A 19,445-nucleotide genomic window follows, 5' to 3' on the forward strand; every position below is an offset into this window, starting at 1 on the left:
TTGCTCTTTTGTTCACATCGACCATCCAATCTTCTAGCAAATCTGATCAGTTTTAACTTCAAAATCTAATCCAAATCCAATATTTTCTCAAGTCCTCCACTACCATGCTTATTTCTCAGCTGGATCACTGCCATGATCCCAACTTAGCAACCACACTGTCTTTGTTTTAAACTTTATTTCCCCCTAGAAATACCTTCCAGGAGCCTTCCATCCTTCTGCTCTGATTTGGACAGATTGCTCTCCAGGCCTGCTTTAGAACTGTCATGTTGGGACTTCTCTTTATTTCTATTTTGGTTTAAATTCACCTTTTACTGGATCCAATGTCTTAATCATGCTTAGTTAATCCATCATTTTGCCAAAGTATATCCTCAAATCAATCTCTCTCACTGACATGCTCTCACGTATGTGTATACTACTCTCAATTTCTAAAATCTTCCCTTTATCCTTAGATCTTTTTAAATTCATCTGCATCAGCCCTCCATGGGAGTTCTCAATCTGAACACTTGTTTGTCCCTCTTCTATTTTTTTTTTCTTTTTTTTTTGAGACAGAATCTCGCTTTGTCACCCAGGCTGGAGGGCAGTGGGCTAGTCTCAGCTCACTGCAACCTCCACCTCCCAGGTTCAAGCGATTGTCCTGCCTCAGCCTCCCTAGTAGCTGGGACTATTGGCGTGTGCCACCACGCCTGGCTAATTTTTGTAATTTTAGTAGAGACAGGGTTTTGCCATGTTGGCTAGGCTGGTCTCCTGACCTCGGGTGATCCACCCGCCTCGGCCTCCCAAAGTTCTGGGATTACAGGCGTGAGCCACTGCGCCTGGCCTATTTTTTCATTGATAATACCTCCTATATTCACCCCTTCCATTTTCTCCAATTTAGTCTCTATTTGAACTCCACTGAGTCATATTAGGACCCTTAGATTAATCATTTATATGTAAGATTTTTCCTTTATATTTTTACTCTCTATTATTTTGTTCTATGTTCCAGGAGATTTTATTTACTCTTATCTTCCAAAGTTCATAGGCAACTTCTGTTTTTTAATTATACATTTTCATTTTCAGTAGCTTTTATTTTTTATTGATACTTTTATATAGCATGTAATTATTTTTCATAGATGCAATATCTTAGTGAATGTCTATAAAGACAGTAAACAATTTCTGGAATGTTATCTTTCTTCTGGAAATTGCCTTGATTTCCTCTTGGTACTGTCTTTTTATTTTTTATATTTATCTTCTACTTTCAAACATTTTTTTCTTTTTTTTTTTTTTTTTTGAGACAGAGTCTCACTCTGTCACCCAGGCTGGAGTGCAGTGACTGGATCTCAGCTCACTGCAAGCTCCGCCTCCCGGGTTTAGGCCATTCTCCTGCCTCAGCCTCCCAAGTAGCTGGGACTACAGGCGCCCGCCACCTCGCCTTGTCTTTTTTAGTAGAGACGGGGTTTCACCGTGTTAGCCAGGATGGTCTCGATCTCCTGACCTCGTGATCTGCCCGTCTCAGCCTCCCAAAGTGCTGGGATTACAGGCTTGAGCCACTGCGCCCAGCCTCAAACATTTTAATTATCAATCCATAATGATAATATGAGTAATATCTTGGGTTATTGGTTCATAAATAATAGGAAAAAAGTGCTCTCTTTGTACATTAACAGAGAATGTTGGCTGATTCTTAAGGGTAATGAGTCAGATACCTGGCTTTTATTTCAGATATGCCTTACATTCTAGAATTAAAGGAGATTTAAACGAGGGTGCCAACAATTAAATTCGTTCTTTACTTCTTACCAGAGGGCTCTTTTGAATCATTTAGAGAACTGTACTCTGTTGGATGTTTCACTGGGTACATGCCGGCAGCAGGTTGTTCTGCATGTGGAGGTTTGAGGAGGGGGTGTAAAGTGCCTGGTGCTCAGTAATATATGACATTTCCATGTTCAAACCTGGACTCCCTCCTCTTCATTTCCTCTGTGGTAATTGTACAATGGATTCCCACAGCCTGCTGTATTTGTTGGCATTCTTCAATCCACTTTCTGTCTTCCAGACATTTGATAAAACCTCTTGCCTGATGATACCACACCTTTTTGTTCTCTTTGTGCATATACTAGTTTTAAAAAATTCTATCAACATCACTGGGGAGAGAGAGAAGATTAAGTTTCCAGTCTACCCTGCAGACTCAGAACCATTAAGGACTATTGCTGCCTTTAAAAAAAAAAACATGTAACCAAATATTTGATTCAAGTGTTTTCCCCCTTCTAATAAGAAACAAAAGTCCTTCATAAGATCTGTCTTACTGTCTTTTCTGACCCTCACAGGAGATCTTGGCCACTGAATATTTGTGGACCTCAAACTATATATCAGTAAAATTGAGAGATTTCTAAATGGTTTTCACCCTAAAATTATAGCTCTAAATCTATGGCAAAACATTTATTAATATGTTTACAAATATTCTTCTGGTTATCATAGAATGCTTACCGATGTATGTTCTAGAACGACAAAGCAAGAATTAGAAGGCTTAGAGTTATTGAACAAGAAAATAATTATTCTCCAAAAAAAAAGAATTATTTTTCCATTATAAGTTATATTCTGAGGAGGAAAACTCAGCTGGCATTAAAACAGTAATGTTTTATTTATAGGAAAAAAAATAAAAGAATGACAGCTCAATTCACTTTAAAGACAAGTCACACCAAAATATCATAAGGATTCTTTCCTTTGCAAATGTTTGTATTGCTTCCTGAATCTTTTTCCCATTATGAGAACCAGAGAGCATGTAGTATACAGTGATGTATGTATTGGCTTTTGTTCACAGCATGTTCACGACAATGCTATGGATTTTGGGTCAACGGGCTGCAAATGAGATCTTAGATTTTGACTTGTAAAAGTTAGTGGGTTTGTTTGTTTGTTTGTGCTGGTGAGATACAGGGACACAAAAAGGCAGTTGTAATTTTTTATTTTATTTAATTTTATTTATTTATTTATTTTGAGATGGAGTCTTGCTCTGTCACTCAGGCTGAAGTGCAGTGGTACGATCTAGCTCACTGCAAGCTCCGCCTCCCGGGTTCACGCCATTCTCCTGCCTCAGCCTCCCAAGTAGCTGGGACTACAGGCGCCCGCCACCATGCCCAGCTAATTTTTTTGTATGTTTAGTAGAGACGGGGTTTCACCGGGTTAGCCAGGATGTTCTCGATCTCCTGACCTCGTGATCTGCCTGCCTCGGCCTCCCAAAGTGCTGGGATTACAGGTGTGAGCCACCGCGCCCGGACTAGTTTTTTTTTTTAAAGAATAAAATTGTATCATCAACTGAAAATATTTACCTTTATTGGTTCTTACCTTGAAGAGTCTGGCTTAATCTGAGACAGCAGCCTGCTCTTTAACATGTCTGTAAATTTAACATTATTTGAAAAGCTAATGAAGCACATTTTAGTTTCTACTTCCTTTTGAGTGTACAGTTCTGTTGATGGATGAAGAAATATTTGGAATACATATTAGTAAATTCTGACGCATACATGTGTAGAGTTTTATGTATGCATGTAGGAGAATTGCAAGGGTGGTGAATGCATCACACAACGTAATTGGCTCTGTTATCATTGGACCCTGGAGAAAAACTGCCCTGTTGCAGCTTGAGGCTTTTCTTCTGGGAATGAAGAACAAAAACAAAAACAAAAAACGTCGCTTTTTTCTTACCAGTTTCATTTCTATACACCTTTAGCATCAATTTAAACTGCAGAAATAATAGTACTAAAATATATACTCGGAAAAAAGTTAAACTTCATGGAAAGAGTATCTTCACAAATCAGATTCTATTTCGTGAAGTTGTATATTTTTTGGCAAACTTGTTTTCATTTTATTGAGTCATTCACGATTATAAAATATTCATCTGAGATTATTTACAAGAGTAGGTAAATTAAGATGGAATCACCAGATTCAAGGAGTCTATATCTTTCAAAAAGAATTTGTTGCTTTTTTTGGGTGACAGGATGTCCTTAGTTTTATGTTATCCCTAATGGGAATGTTCAGAAACTTGTTTTAAGTATCAATTCTCATATTCATTATGTGAATAGTAAACAAGCTTGTGTAGGAGTTTGGTTTGAATAATCTTTGTTTATAACTTAGTCTCTTTTTAATTACTCAGTCTTCTGTAGTCCCAAATCCCTTTGCTCCTCCGCTTCACATGGGGCTCATCACTTTGTCTTTTTTTCTGTTTTGTGCATGTGACTTTTTTGTTGTTGTTGTTGCTCCACAGCCTAGGTTGGTATTTGCTAAGAGCTACACAGAGTGTTGTTAAGTTTATTACTGAACTATCTATGCTTTTAAAAATGCCGTCTCTTTTTAGCCATTTTCTCTCTCCTCTAAATTCATAGAGAAGTGTAAAAATAATAAGAGAATATTACACTTTAACCAAGCTGCTGAAAAGTAGGAAACAGAATGAAATAATGAGTAACTTTTTACAAATAAGTCAAATCAACCTAGATTTTGACAAATCTAGGCAATAATGAAGACTTTTAATAACCATAGAAAGAAATTTTGTTTTTTTTAGGAGAAGGCTTATGAACAACAAATTATCATTGCAAAGCAGTTTAAAAACACAAAAGTGGCTAAAGAGTCTAGGTAAATGTACTAAATCTTACAAGCTGGATTATTCAGTGTTTCTATAATCTCCAAATGCCTGAAGTACGGGGACCACCCTGTGTCCTAATGAACACACTCATCCTTTCCTTAAATAATTCCCTTACTTTGATAATTTATAATTTCACTCCCACTTTCTTCCAATTTGTTGTGGAGCAACTTCCATAAAGGACACAGTCTCTGAGATGCAACCATTTGAAACTAATAATTATTAGGTCATGACTACGGAAAATAAATTATTTAGTCAATGCATTAGTACAAAAACAGCTGATCATTGGTCTGCTCACAGTTCCTCCTACCTTCCTCCACCTTCCTCTCTTTGTCCATAATCTGGTTTCTGTTAAAGAGCCTATTCTTATACTGTTTGAACCTCATCTTTCACCCACATACATCCTGCTGCTTTGCAGGTAACCATGACAATATTTCACAGGACAGAGGTTAGGTGCCATATGAAATGCAGCCATGCTGTCTTAAATTTATTAGCAAGCACACCTTTCCCAAAATACACACGCACAAACAAATATCATGTTAAAACTGCATGACATTTGGGAACTCTTAAAATACCAAGTGTGCAATCAAATGATTTAATGAGTGGGGGGAGATAATGATTCTTTTGCTGGGAACAAATAAAAGCATATAAATCCTTGCTAATACAACAACAGTATCTTAATTTTTTCTACATTATTATCCCAAGTACTTTCACTTCTTCAGTATCTGCCTCCTTAAGATTTACATTAATTAGAAACATTTTCTAACTAACAATCACAACAAGGTTGAAGGTAGATATATTTTCTGGCTTGCAGCTTAAAAGATAAATATTGTTAATAATTATTAGTCATTTAGACAACTGTGGTATAACATGCACACACTGGTCAAGGAGTAAGAAGTTTGAGATTCAGACTCTGGGCAATTATAGCAATTGCTGGATCATCCAGAGTTTTTCCCATATGGACTATATTTTAAGGTTTTGTTTACTCACATTTACTAATTCAATTATCTCTTTACTGACAATTCCAGTATCTCCCATTCTTGCCTCTCTACAGAGCTTTAGTTCATTATGGAGTTGAAATAAAAGCCTAAAACCCATCCAAAATAAATCTTTTTTTGAGCATTAGTGGAAACACTCTCCTAGACACTGAGGCTAAAAGAAAGATACTAGATATTATCCCAGAACTTGGAGACACAAGTCACATCTTATTTAGCCTTTCTCTGAATGGTTTCTTTCCTTGTTAAGCTAGTATATATTTCACAATCAATACTGTCACACTCTTAGGTGTTCCCAAAAAATGTGTGATACAGAGGCCCAGCCCTCAGGAAGTTCATACTCTATCTATCCCATTATTTCTTCTTCCACTATATTTCTGTAATTCTTGCTCTTATCTCAGTACTGGAGTCAGTGTCTTTTTCTTGAACTTTGCCCAGTGTCAATTACCCATCAGATTAAATTCTTGAAAACAAAACTTCCAACATATCACTAACTCTAAAGGCTTCCAACTGCATAAAGTTTGTCATTGAACGATCTCCAAAACATGCTTCTCAGCAAACCTTGTGTTATTCCATTACCATATTTTTGCCAACATTGTTCCTTTTACCAGGCACTTCCCATTGTTTTTAGTTTATCAGTATTTAATGACCAAGTTAGGCTACAACTGCTCTTTGAAGACTTCTCAGACATTCAAAATGATATCATTAATAATAAATAAAAACAGCAATAATAATAATATCTAATAGTTGGATACTAGGTCTATGTTCCAGTTATGTACCATGGTAATCATCTTACATGCATTATCTCAGTCTCTGCATTAATTTTCTATTGCTGTTGTAATAAATTAATACAAATTTACTGGCTTAAAACACAAATTGGTTCTGAAGGTTAAAAGTCTAATAAATTCCGAATCTGGCTCCCCATTTCCTTTTTTAAGGATCCTTGTGATTACAGTGGACCACCCAGATAATTCAGAATAATCACTTAATCTCAAGGTCTTTAACTTAATCACATCTGCAAATTCTCTTTTGTCATGTAAGATAACATACATATTATCTCCCATAATAAGCTCTTATTTTTTTCACAAGAAAATCTTTCTGGGTGAGATGAGGACTGTATATCATATGGGCAACTAATGTATTTTCCTCCATGGGAAGTAACAGAGACCTGAGAGAGTGTGGAGCCATTATATCACCTCAGATGTTGTAGAGTCAGTGGGAGTGGGTGGATATAGGAAACTAGTGGTTAAAAACATGATCTCTGTATTCAGAAAGTCTGGACTGGACTAACCTAACACCTCTATTCGCATATGTGACCTTGAGAAGTTGCCTTTAAAAACTTTGTGCTTTACAAGGTCAGGAGATCAAAACCATCCTGGCTAACATGGTGAAACCCCGTCTCTACTAAAAATACAAAAAACTAGCCGGGCGAGGTGGCGGGCGCCTGTATTCCCAGCTACTTGGGAGGCTGAGGCAGGAGAATGGCGTAAACCCGGGAGGCAGAGCTTGCAGTGAGCTGAGATCCGGCCACTGCACTCCAGCCTGGGCGACAGAGCGAGACTCCATCTCAAAAAAAAAAAAAAAACAACAACAACAACAAAAAAAAAACAAAAAACTTTGTGCTTTAATTTCCTCTTCTTCAAAACAAGGACAGTAATGATCCCTATCTCATGGGGCCACTTTGAGGATTAAATGAGTTAATCTATGTAAGTACTTCCAAAAGCTATTGGGATGTACAAGTGTTCAAGAAATGTCAGCACTTACTGTTATTATTATCATTACTAGACAAAGCTGTGGAGATACCTATGCTATCACTATCAGTCAGAAAGTGGGCAGCATGACTGTGGTGAATTGAAGTGCAGAGCAGAATATGGATGAGAGATTGCTATTAATAAGAAAAAGCAAAAGACATTTTTAATACCTTGCAAAAAAAGATTAGAAATAATATCCATAAAATATGTTTTTAGAATGTTTCTATGTGGTGAATGATACAGAGCATTTGGTCCGGAGCCTGTAAAAATAAACTTCTCTGATGATGTTTATTTGTCTTCAAAGCTACTAGGATTTATTTTTGTATTTCTTTTTGTCATAGGTTGGGCTTCCTCGAAATTGATCCTGAGATTAGGATTCTTGTTCAAGTGATGTCTTACAGAAAGGGAAGCGGTAGGAGCAGAACAGGTCAGAGAGGTGCTTTCAGAAGCTATTTTCATCCTGAGACCACGGTGGGGTACTCTGAGTGAAAATTAGACAAATAAGTTAGTTCCAGTGTTGGGGAAAGGACCCAGCCAGTCAGCACAAGTCTGGGTGAGAAATAGCCTTCTAGGTGAGACAGCTTCCGTTTTGCAAGTCTTGGGAGAAGGGGGTGGTTGTGAGTTGATAACAGCTGATGCACATAGCGACTGGTACATGGGTACACTAGGCAGTTAAAGGGATCTGAGAAGGACACCAGTACCATCCACTGTATGTATTTGAGTTCTTCTCTGTGTATTAGGGTCTTCTTCTTCAGATTGCCCTCTTTCTCTCTAGACTGTACACATGAACCCAAAGAAGAAAAAGCCTTCTGCTGCTATACTAGGCTTCTTCTGCTATGTATTAAGGTCATACTTATACATAATACTATGTAATCTGATGTTCTCTCTGGTTCCACTAATCTGAAGGATACAAAAAGGAAACAATGGCATTGACAACAAAAAAATACTCCCTTGCTCAACTCCACCAGCAGAGTGTCTATAAAACTTATTCCCAACCCCTCCTTCCTGGGTTTAGGGTACCTCATGCTGAGGAAGCATAACCTTTCCCTTTTCTTCTTCTACCTTGATGTGCCCAACATTTCTTCCTATACTATTTCTGTTTTCCTATTGGCAGCCATTACTCAGGTCATTTCTACCACTTCTTTCTGATCTTAGTGTGGCTGTTACTATACTTACCTGTTTCTCTTAACAGGCATTATGCCAAACTGGGTGGAAATGTCTCCTTCTGCACATACATTCTATAAAACATTGTATTCATATAATTGTCATGATGAAATGCTGCCCTGTGTCATCAGTCTCCCTGAAAGACTGTATGAGTGTGGGCAGCTAATATTTATTGAGCTCTTACTAAGTGCAACGCATGGACTTACCACTTTTAAAGATAATCTCATTTATTTCTCACAAGAACCCAGTAAGATAAGCACTCTCATTATATTCATTGTCTAGCTGAGGAAATGAAAAGATCATAGAGAGAAAGAGGCAGAGATAATTAATTAAGACAAAATAGCTTGGATGTATAAAAGCTGAGATTCAAACTTTAGGATTGTCTGTCTCAGAATCCATACCTTAAAAGAATCTAAAAAATATATGCTGCCTCTTTGTTTTTCTTTTTTTTCTTTTTCTTTCTTTTTTTCTTTTTTTCATTACAGGCTTTTCCTCCTCTGTGCTTATGCATAAATTGTAGAGGGAAGAGAGCAATCTGAATGGAATAATTGTAGTCCAAACACAGCATCCCATCTAAAAGACTGTCATTGGACCAACTCCATTCATGGTTCAAAGTCAACGTCTTACCAATTTTAAGCTTCACCTAAAAGTTTTAACGTTGACTCTTATTACTGGATGGGTTAGGAGTCTTACACCTGTAAGCCAGTTGTCAGTCTGAAGAAATAAGAAGCTCTCTTATAAATAAGCTCCTGTTTGACCTTCCTTCAAATTCTTCAAATTTAACACTTCCCAACTTACTTGTCTTCTGTATCCCTGCTATATTTCATATTCATTTCTTTATATATATATATATATTTTTTTGAGACAGAACCTTGCTTTGTCGGCCATGCTGGAGTGCAGTGGCATGATTTCGGTTCACTGCAACCTCCTTCTCCCGGACTCGAGCAATTCTCCTGCTTCAGCCTCCCGAGTAGCTGGGATTACAGGTGTGTGCCACCATGCCCAGCTAATTTTTGTACTTTTAGTAGAGATGAGATTTCACCATGTTGCCCAGTCTGGTCTCAAGCTCCTGACCTCAGGTAATCTGCTTACCTTGGCCTCCCAAAGTGCTGGGATTACAGGTGTGAGCCACCGTGCCCAGCCCATATTCATTTCTTAACATGTACTCTTACGTCAGTAATTGTGTCAGGAAATATTTCAGATATGCTATAAGGATCTGCTCATAGAAAAATGATCCAACATGGCAGCACAGAGATATATCGGAAGTGAAAAACAATGGTAAGACTACATAATAAACATAAATCTGCATAAATATTGACTTTATAAAACAATATAAACAATGTTTTAAGGAGTTAAAATACTTTTTAATAACACAAAAAGCAGGAATGGTATACATCAAGTTAATATGTTCCAATGTGTTTGCATTGTCTAAGAAATGCTGAGTATTAGTTTCTATTAGACTTTAATGAGTCAGCAATGTAACCATTAGAGTAACCACTAAAATAATAATATATAATTATCAGTCTAACAAGGCAGAAAATATAAATAATAAGAAAATACTTAATCTGAGAGAAGGCAAGAAAAAAGGAGCACAGCAAAGGTGGATAAATAGAATGCAGAGAGTAGTGTGGCAGATTTGAACTCAAATACAATGGTACTTACAGTAAATGTAAATAGACTGAAAACACTAACAAAGATTTTCAGACTGGATTTAAAACAAAAATTTAAAAACCTATGTTGCTTACAAAAGACATTTCTTAAGTTGAAATAAAAGACCAAAAGTAAAAGGATGAAAGAAAAATAGTGTTCAAAAACTAACTAAAAGAAAGCTCGCACTAACAGTGGCAAGAAGCATTACTACCAATAAAGAGGAATATTTCCTAATTAAACTTTGAGTCACTAGAATGATATGGCAATTCTAGACTTTTATGTACCTACTAACATTGTCTTTCTCTAGGTAAAACAAATACATAAAAAACAAATTCACAGCCATAATTGGAGATTTTAACACATCTCTCTTTGCAAATAATAAAACAGGTTAAAAATCAATCAAGATGTAGACTTGAACATTACTAACAAAGTTGATCTGTATTAATAAACTTACATCTAAGTTATAGAATTCACATTCTTTACAAGTTCACATTGAATGTATAACACAACTGATCATATGCTGGGCCAGGCAAGTCTTCATATTCTTCAAAGTACTCACATAGGTACCCAACACCCGGCATTCGCCCGGGAGGGAGGCAAGGCTGCCCGCGTCCCCAGAGCTCCCGATCCCGAGGAGGCGGCCACGTCCCCCTGCAACACGCCTGGGGGGCGGGAACACGGGACGGAGTTATCTCTAGCTCCCATACCACCACTACCACCATCACAGCGCCTCCCTCCAGGGTCCTGCAGAATGGGGGAGATAAGTTGGAGACGATGCCCCTCTACTTGGAAGAAGACATTCGCCCTGGTATAAAAGATGATATATATGACCCCACCTATAATGATAAGGAAGGCCCAAGCCCCAAGGTTAATTATGTCTGGAGAAACGTCATCCTTATGTCTCTGCTACACTTGGGTGCCCTGTTTGGGATCACTTTGATTCCTACCTGCAAGTTCTACTCCTGGCTTTGGGGGTTATTCTACTATTTTGTCAGGGCCCTGGACATAACAGCAGGAGCTCATCCTCTGTGGAGCCAACCCTCTTACAAAGCTCGGCTGCCCCTGCGGCTCTTTCTGATCATTGCCAACACAATGGCATTCCAGAATGGTATCTATGAATGGGCTCATGACCACCGTGCCCATCACAAGTTTTCAGAAACACATGCTGATCCTCGTAATTCCAGACATGGCTTTGTCTTCTCTCACGTGGGTTGGCTGTGCAAACGCTCAGCTGTCAAAGAGAAGGGTGGTACGCTAGACTTGTCTGATCTAGAAGCCGAGAAACTGGTGATGTTCCAGAGGAGGTACTACGAACCCCGGTTTGCTGCTGATATGTGCTTCACCCTGCCCACGCTTGTGCCCTGGTGTTTCTGGGGTGAAACTTTTCAACACAGCTTGTTCATTGCCACCTTCTTGCGGTATGCTGTAGTGCTTCATGCCACCTGGCTGGTGAACAGTGCTGCTCACCTCTTCAGATATCGTCCTTATGACAAGAACATTAGCCCCCGGGAGAATGTCCTGGTTTCACCTGGAGCTGTTGGTGAGGGCTTCCACGAGTACCACCACTCCTTTCCCTATGACTACTCTGCCAGTGAGTACTGCTGGCACATCAGCTTCACCACATTCTTCATTGATTGCATGGCCTCCCTGGGTCTGGCCTATGACCGGAAGAAAGTCTCCAAGGCCTCCACCTTGGCCAGCATTAAAAGAACTGGAGACTGAAGCTACAAGAGTGACTGAGTTTGGGGTCCCTCAGGTTCCTTTTACAAAAGCCAGCCAGGCAGAGGTTTTAATGTCTGTTTATTAACTACTGAATAATGCTACCAGGATGCTAAAGATGACTATGTCAACCCATTCCAGTACAGTATTCTTTTAAAATACAAAAGTATTGAAAGCCAACAACTCTGCCTTTATGACGTTAAGCTGATGTTATTTCTTCTCTTATCCTCTCTCTCTTCTAGGCCCATTGTCCTCCTTTTCACTTTGTTGCTATCGCCCTTCTTTCTCTTATTGCCTCCCAGGCAAGCAGCTGGTCAGTCTTTGTTCAGTGTCCAGCTTCCAAAGCCTGGACAACCTTTCTGTAACCTTAAACGAATGGTCTTTGCTCCAGATAGCTGTCTTTCCTTGAGCTGTTGTGAGCTTTGAAGTAGGTGGCTTGAGCTAGAGATAAAACAGAATCTTCTGGGCAGTCCCCTGTTAATTATCTTCAGCCCAGGCTTTTGCCAGATGGAATGGAAAAGCAACTTCATTTGACACAAAGCTTCTAAAGCAGGTAAACTGTCAGAGGAGAGATTTAGCATGTATGAATGTAAGGACGAGGGAAGTGAAGCAAGAGGAACCTCTTGCCATGATCAGACGTGCAGCTGCCTACCTAGTGAGGACTTCAAACTCCACCACACAGCATGCTTGCATTCTCTCCTGGCTCGGGGTAAGAAGTGGCTGTGGTGTTTGGCAATGCTAATTCAATGTCACAACATATAGTTTAGGCTGAGGATAAAAAAGAGACGTTTTGAGTTTGTAGTAAAAATGGTCTCTGCTGGGGAAGGGTTTTCTTTTCTTTCTTTTTTTCTTTAATAACAAGGAGATTTCTTAGTTCATGTATCAAGAAGTCTTGAAGTTGGGTGTTTCCAGAATTGGTAAAAACAGCAGCTCATAGAATTTTGAGGATTCCATGAGCTGCTCATCACAATTCTTTCCTCTTTCTGCTCTGCCATCTTCAGGATATTGGTTGCTCCCCTCATAGTAATAAGATGGCTGTAGCATATCCAAACATCCAATAAAAGGGAAGGATTTTAGGAGGTGGAGTCGGGTCAAACATAAAATATATATACATATATACATTGCTTAGAATGTTAAACTATTAGAGTATTTCCCTCCCAAAGAGGGATGTTTGAAAAAACTCTGAAGGAGAGGAGGAATTAGTTGGGTCGCCAATTTCCTGTCCACTGCTGGACATGAGATGGAGAGGTTGAGGGACAGGATCTATAGGCAGCTTCTAACAGCGAACTTCACATTGGAAGGGATCTGACACATGTTGCCAGGGGCTTGAGAATGTTACTGAGTTATTGGGAGTCTTAATGAAGTAAGCTAGATATTAGGTCCATTCATTAATTAGTTCCAGTTTCTTCCTGAAATGAGTAAAAACTAGAAGGCTTCTCCCCACAGTGTTGTGCCCCTTCTCTCTCTCTCTCTCTCTCTTTTTTTTTTGGCTCTGTTAACATGTAGCCTACAGTATAGAACTGCCTGGAGGGCAGGGTTAGGAATCTCTTCACTACCCTGATTCTTGATTCCTGGCTCTACCCTGTCTGTGCCTTTTCTTTTACCAGATCTTTCTCTTCCCTAAACGTTTTCTTCTTTCCATGGACAGGCAGCTTCCTTTGCGTGTATTCAGAGGCAGTGATGACTTGCTGTCCAGGCAGCTCCCTCCTGCAGACAGAATGCTCAGGGTCACTGAACCATTGCTTCTCTTTCGAAAGTACAGCTAGCTGCCACTTTCATGTGGCCTCCAGAGTGTCTCCACTTACACCCCTGTGCTCCGCTGCCACACTAATGGCTCAAGACAAGGCTGGCAAACCCTCCCAGAAACACTTCTGGACCAGAGAGCCTCTCTCTCTCTCTCCTTCTCTCATGAGGCACAGCCAGTCCTAGTGCTCACTTTGAGCCGGTGGGTCAGCCACAGAGCAAAAGAGGGTTTATTTTCAGTCCCCTCTGTCAGGGTCAGAACCAGAGAGCATGCTGAATGCCCCCTGCTTGCTCGGTAAGGGTGCCCCGCCTGAGTCAGTGCTCTCAGCTGGCAGTACAGTGCTTGTAGAAGTAGGAGGAAACAGTTCTCACTGGGAAGAAGCAAGGGCAAGAACCCAAGTGCCTCACCCCGAAAAGAGGCCCTCTTCCCTGGAGTCAGGGTGAACTGCAAAGCTTTGGCTGAGACCTGGGATTTGAGATACCACAAACCCTGCTGAACAGAGTGTCTGTTCAGCAAACTAACCTGTATTCCCTACAGCCTAGGGCAGACAATAGTATAGAAGTCTGGGGAAAAAAACAAAACAAAAACAGAACATCAGTGTTTTGAGAACCCTGGACCACTCCTGTCCCTGTAGCTCAGTCATCAAAGCAGAAGCCTGGCTTTGCTCTATTAAGATTGGAAATGTACGCTACCAAACACTCAGTCCACTGTTGAGCGCCAGTGCTGGCAGGGAGGAGGGCCTTTCTTCCTGTGTTAATTGCAGAGAGGCTACAGGGGTTAGCCTGAACTAAAGGCATCTTTGTCTTTTGAGCTATTCACCTCAGTAGAAAAGAATCTAAGGGAAGATCACTGTAGTTTAGTTCTGTTGACCTGTGTGCCTACCCCTTGGAAATGTCTGCTGGTATTTATAATTCCACAGGTCATCAGAGGCCTGCTTGATAATATATGAATAATAAAAAACAACTTTCACTTCTTCCTATTGTAATCATGTGCCATTGATCTGATCTGTACCATGACCCTACATCAGGCTGGATGGCACCTCAGGCTGAGGGCCCCAATGTTTGTGTGGGTGTGGGTGGGGATGGGGGTGGGGGTGTGTCTGCTGAGTAAGGAACACTATTTTCAAGATTCTAAAGCTCAGTTCAAGTGACACATTAATGATAAACTCAGATCTGATCAAGAGTCTGGATTTCTAACAGTCCTTGCTTTGGTGGTGTGCTGACAACTTAACCCGGGTGCCTTACATCTTTTCTAATCACAGTGCTTCATATGAGCCTGCCCTCACTCCCTCTGTGGAATCCCTTTGCACCTGAGAGCCTACTGAAGTGGCTTGTAGAAAAAGGGACCTGAGTGGAGGATTAACAGTATCGTGATTTGCAGGATTCCCTTCTGGGATTCATTCTGGAAACTTTTGTTAGGGCTGCTTTTCTTAAGTGCCCACATTTGATGGAGGGTGGAAGTAATTTGAATGTATTTGATTTGTAATTTTTTTTTTAGGTTAAAAGATGGTTGTAGCATTTAAAATGGAAAATTTTCTCCTTGGTTTGCTAGTATCTTGAGTGTATTCTCTGTAAGTGTAGCTCAAATAGGTCATCATGAAAGGTTAAAAAAGGGAGGTGGCCATGTTATGCTGGTGGTTAAGGCCAGGGCCTCTCCTACCACTGTGCCACTGACTTGCTGTGTGACCCTGGGCAAGTCACTTAACTATAATGTGCCTCAGTTTTCCTTCTGTTAAAATGGGGATAATAATACTGACCTACCTCAAAGGGCAGTTTTGAGGCGTGACTAATACTGTTTATAAAGCATTTTGGGATCCTTCAGCACAGGAATTCTCAAGACCTGAGTAGTTTTTATAATAACAATGTCCACCATGATCTTGATATGTCCATGTGTCCCAGATGCTGTCATTAGTCTATATGGTTCTCCAAGAGATGGAATGAATCCATTGGAGAAGTGGTGGATAACTAGCCAGAAAAAAATTGAGAATGCATAAACAACACATTGCCATGGAAACATACAGAGGATACTTTTGATTGGGTGGGATTTTCCCCTTTTTATGTGGGATAGTAGTTACTTGTGACAAGAATAATTTTGCAATAATTTCTATTAATATCAACTCTGAAGCTAATTTTACTAATCTGAGATTGTGTTTGTTCATAATAAAGGTGAAGTGAATCTGAAAAAGAAAACAAAGTACTAAAATAACACAACAGCAGAAAGAAAACCAGAAAATCCTCATAGATTTGGAAATTAAGTAATAATCTTCTTTAAAAACTTGTATCTCAAAGAAGAAATCACAGTAGCAATTTAGAAAATATTTTAAAGTGAGTGTAATGAAATACTTTATTTCAAAACTTTGGGGATATAGCCAACCCCACACTTACAAGAAAATTGATAGAGAAGAAAAAAGACTGAAAAATCAATAAGCTAATTGCATTAATAACTCATTGCATCTCAAGAACAATGAGTGAAAATAGCACCCAGATCTTGGTTTCTAAATTCCATTCCTCATTAAAAGGAACCAGAGATCCCTCTCCTTACAAAAGTGCTTGATTGCCGGTTTGGGACAGGACAAGGTCAATCTGGGATATTCTGTTGTGTCTGAAAGCACAGAAATTCTCTAAAATGAGTGGGATTCAAAAGAGCAGTGTTGTTCTTGAAGAGGTTTATGGGTTATAAACAGTCATAAAAATGTCCTAAGTCATCTGATTGAGAGAGTGACAGAGAGAGAGAGAGAAGCAATAAAAGGGAAATAGAAAAGCTTATACAGTTGGCCCTCCATATCTGTGGGTTCCACATGTGTAGATTCAACCAACTACAGATCAAAAAAGTTTCCCAAAGTTCCAAAAGGCAAAACTTGATTTTACTATGAAATAAATTCACAAATAAAGTAATGTGATGTATTAGGAATTCTAACTAATCTAGCAATAATTTAAAGTGTATGGGATGATGTGCATAGGTTATAAATACGATATAATTTTACATAAGGGACTTGAGCATCCTCTGATTGGTTCCTAGAACCAATCCCCCATGTATACCATGCAGATGACTGTGTTTACAAAATATACTGCTTCATAAGTATAGAAGAAATCACAGAATGAGAAAAATAATGCATCTTTCAATTCCAATGTAATAACTAATGCAGGCAAGAATCATCAATCAATGGTAAAGTCATTAGGTGAAAAGTTTTGGAGAACAACATATTTGAAACTCTCAAAATATTAGCCTACAGATGACATCAATTACAAAGCCATAGCTTTTATAATAAAAGAATCACAGTCATCTTCTAAAACAAGTGATCAAATTTAGACTCACCAAAAGTTGGACAACCTGATAAGAGCCTCAAACTTTGAAGCAATAAAAAGTGCACATCATTGCCTATGACGCATATCCTTGCCAAGAAATTAGCTAAGTTGAATCTAATCATGTGAAAAGCACTCAGACAAATCTCGAATAAGGGACATTCTATAAGACAGCCAGCCTGGACTCTTAAATAGAACAGTCAATGTCAGGACAAACAAAGGCAAAGCTACTGTTCTAGATTAAAAGAGACCAAAGAGACAAAAAACCAAATGTAACGTGTAAACTTCACTGGATCCTAGATTTTGGGAAAAAATTTATAAAAGACTTTTCTAGAGATAATTAGAAGAGATTTTATATGGACTATATATTGAATATATAGAATTAACTGTTAATTTTCTTACAAATAAAAATAGTTGTATTTGTTTTCTATTGATGCTATTACAGATCTCCCCAAACTTGGTTTAAAAGAAGAGATTTTAGATGGACTATATATTGATTATATAGAATTAACTGTTAATTTTCTTACAGATAAAAATAGTTGTATTTGTTTTCTATTAATGCTATTACAGATCTCCCCAAACTTGGTTTAAAACAACACAAATTTGTTTTATAGTTCTGTACGTTGGAAATTTGACATGGGTCACACTGAGCTAAAATCAAAGTATGGACAGGGCTGCCTTACTTTCTAAGGGCTCACAGGAAGAATTCATCTCCTTGCCTCTTTGAGCTTTAAAATGCCACCAACATGATGGCTTTGGGGCTCTCTTTATCCGTCTTCTTAGTTAGCAATGTCGCATCTCTCTAATCATTCTTCCATAGTCACATCTCCCTCTGACCACATCAAGGAGAGGTCTTCTACTTTAAAGGAACCATGTAATTAGATTGGGCCCACCTGGTTTCAGGTTGTCAAGGGTTACTTTTTTCTTGCCCAATCACTTTTTTTTTGCCCCATCTCACGGTCCTTAATTTAGTTACATCTGCAAAGTTCCTTTTACCATATAGGGTAACTATTCAGAGGTTCTGGGTATTAGATTGTAAAATCTTTGAGGAAGAAGACAAACCACAAAGGTATTGTGGTTATTTAGAAAATTGTTTTTATTCATAGGACATGCATGTTTAATGATTTAGGAGTAAATCTGCAACTTAAATATGTATGTGTGTGCATGTATGTGTGTTATATGTATTAAGCACACACATATACACATACAGATAACCAACTGTAGCAAAATCCTAACAATAGTTGAATCTAGAAAGAGGTTTTATGGTTGTGTTAGTTCTGTTCTTTCAGATTTTCTGTGGGTTTAAAATTTTTCTAAAGAGGAAAGGAGGCATGTTGTTTAACTTCTTTAATTCCCAGACAATACAGGAAACATGGGCTTTCAAGTGTGTATTGATGGCAGCAGTAGCCCATCTAGAGCGGCCACTACCAAGACACCGGCTGCAACCTGCAACGGGGAGGCGCGGCCAGGGCTGTAACACTCCTTGGAGCCAGCAGAAGTCCCGCCACCCACCCCCAACTCCATGGAGCAGGCAGGAGCCCCTCCCTCCCTGGGTGCCGCTGGAGCCGCTCTGCCACGGCTTTGGTCCCCTGCGTCTCTGTGCTCTTGGGGGCCCGGGAAGGCCCCCCTGCCTCCTGTAGGCTCAGACGTCCCTGCTCCCGCTACCTAGCTTCTTCTCGCTGTTGGCGCCCACTCCGATCTCAGGGGTGAGGCCGAGACTGCACACTCCACGGAGCCACCCGGAGCAGGGGACAAGCAGGAAGCCCCGCCCCTTCTGAGCTGGCAGGACAGGAGCTTCCCAGCTGCCCTCTTAGGCACAGGACTCGAGCACCTCTGTAGTCTGCACCTCTGGGGGCCCAGGAAGGACCCCTGTCCCCGCAGGCTCGGAGGTATCCGTTCTCGCTGCCATGCCTCTTCCTGCTTAGGGCACCTGCTCCCGTCTCAGAGTGGGGCGAAGCGTGGACACTGTCACAGCCCGGCCAGGTGTGCCCACACTTAGGGAAATGCTGACACCCCAGCCCCCTGTCACTTTGGCCCCCTCCAGACGTTGGGCACTTGCAGGCGTGAAAGGGGAAGCCTAGAGGAAGCTGAGGGTGGTTCTAGAGCTGGCTTGCAGGTGCCCCTTGGTGCCAGCAGCCTGGGTATCAAGAATTGCCGCAGGAGGCAGTCTCCTCGGTGGAAGAGGGCGGGTCCCTGGTGAGGCCCTACCTTCGGGCCAGGGAGGGCCTGAGGCTGGGGGCCATGCTGCCAGTCCTGCAGACAGGAGTGGGAGCTTGTGGTGCCGTTTCCAGGCCCACCCACGGCACCCCATGAGCCAAGCAGCACGCACTTCCTCCCCTCTGAGGCCCATAAAAGTTCCAGTCTCAGCCAGAGCAGAGCAGAGGACGCAGAGATGCTGGAATGACCCGCTGCAGACAGGAGCTACCCTGTCTACTGAGAGCTGCAGACGACATGCCTACAGAGAGGAGCCACCCACTCTAGTGCCTCCTCTCTGCTGATAGCTGCAGACAACAAGATGACCAGCAA

General features: G+C 40.3%; 2 pseudogenes across 2 annotated transcripts; both read left to right on the forward strand.

The window, feature by feature from the left end:
• The first annotated feature begins 1,829 nt into the window (after positions 1 to 1,829).
• Positions 1,830 to 15,801, forward strand: LOC112621663 (annotated as a pseudogene). Its single transcript, XR_003118758.1, has 2 exons — positions 1,830 to 1,860; positions 10,684 to 15,801. The product of XR_003118758.1 is annotated as an acyl-CoA desaturase pseudogene (transcript).
• Positions 11,967 to 15,801, forward strand: LOC112620374 (annotated as a pseudogene). Its single transcript, XR_003118520.1, has one exon. The product of XR_003118520.1 is annotated as an uncharacterized LOC112620374 (transcript).
• Positions 15,802 to 19,445: the final 3,644 nt, after the last annotated feature.

This window comes from Theropithecus gelada, chromosome 3 (genome assembly GCF_003255815.1).
Source record: "Theropithecus gelada isolate Dixy chromosome 3, Tgel_1.0, whole genome shotgun sequence".
Taxonomy (NCBI): Eukaryota; Metazoa; Chordata; class Mammalia; order Primates; family Cercopithecidae; genus Theropithecus; species Theropithecus gelada.